Consider the following 1,469-nt stretch of genomic DNA (forward strand, 5'->3'; position numbering starts at 1 on the left):
GCCGCGCCGCACGCCGCCGCACCACCGCGCCACTGCCGCCGCCCCGCCTCGTCGGATCCACAGCCCCGCCTCGCCGGATCTCACCGGAGGTAAAGCCGCCGTTGCCGCCGCCGGTTTTTTTTTAGAGAAAACCGATTCGTTTTTTTAAACCTAGGTTCGTTTTTTAGAATATATCTTTTTTTGGTTTAGTTTATTCAGCGGACGTTCGTCCGTACATTCGTTTTCACGAACGGTTTTCACTCGTTAGTTACAGACAACAAACGTTCGTTCGTTAGCCTGTTCGTCAGTTTTTCTTTTTCTCGGATTTTCCGCGATTATTTTCAATCGCGATTTCTGATCCGATTTTTGTTTTAGTTTATCTTTTCGCTCGTTTATCGGAATCAGGCGATTCAAGCACCTAGATCTTCGTCTCGAAACCCTCTTTCTGTTTAATCAACTTGAACAAGATTTTTGGTACTATAAAATTTGATTTTAGTTCAGATTAGTAAACGGATCTTGTTTCCTTCGCAGTTTGAGTTTCGTTGCTCCGTTTGATTTGATTCTTTTCGCAAACCGGAGTTCTTAAGTTGAACTTTCTGGTCAATTCTTCTTATTTCAGTTTTGCCCGTGCATCTTTGCTTGATTGCTTATGTATGCTACTGTTTGTTTGCGATAGAATTCCCGGAGTGCGAAGCGTGCTACTACGAGTCCCTAGGTTTTGCGGATCGTCAGCAAAGCCTCCTAATCATGCAATGTTTGAGGATTGGAACTAATGCACAAAAAATGGGTATGAAAAGAGTATGATCAATATGTTACTTGCCTTGCTGATGATCCGCAAAACCTAGGGACTCGTAGTAGCACACTTCGCACTCCGGGAATTCTGTCGCAAACAAATAGTAGCATACATAAGCAATCAAGCAAAGATGCATGGGCAAAACTCAAATAAGAAGAATTGACCAGAAAATTCAACTTAAGAACTCTGGTTTGCGCAAAGAATCAAATCAAACGGAGCAACGAAACTCAAACTGCGAAGGAAACAAGATCCGTTTACTAATCTGAACTAAAGTCAAATTTTATAGTACCAAAATCTTGTTCAAGTTGATCAACCAGAAAGAGGGTTTCGAGACGAAGATCTAGGCGCTTGAATCGCCTGATTCCGATAAACGAGCGAAAAGATAAACTAACGAAAATCGGATCAGAAATCGTGATTGAAAATAATAGCGGGAAATCCAAGAAAAAGAAAAACTGGCGAACAGGCTAACGAACGAACGTTCATTGTCTGTAACTAACGAGTGAAAACCGTTTGTTAAAACGAACATACGGACGAACGTCCGCTGAATAAACTAAACCGGAAAAAAAATCGATCTATTCTAACAAAATGAACTTAGGGTTAAAAAAAACCGAATCGGTTTTCTCTAAAAAAAACGGTGGCGGCAACGGCGGCTTTACCTCCGGCGAGGTCCGGCGAGGCGGGGCAGCGGCGGTGGCGC

The sequence above is a fragment of the Triticum aestivum genome, chromosome 4D (genome assembly GCF_018294505.1).
Source record: "Triticum aestivum cultivar Chinese Spring chromosome 4D, IWGSC CS RefSeq v2.1, whole genome shotgun sequence".
Taxonomy (NCBI): domain Eukaryota; kingdom Viridiplantae; phylum Streptophyta; class Magnoliopsida; order Poales; family Poaceae; genus Triticum; species Triticum aestivum.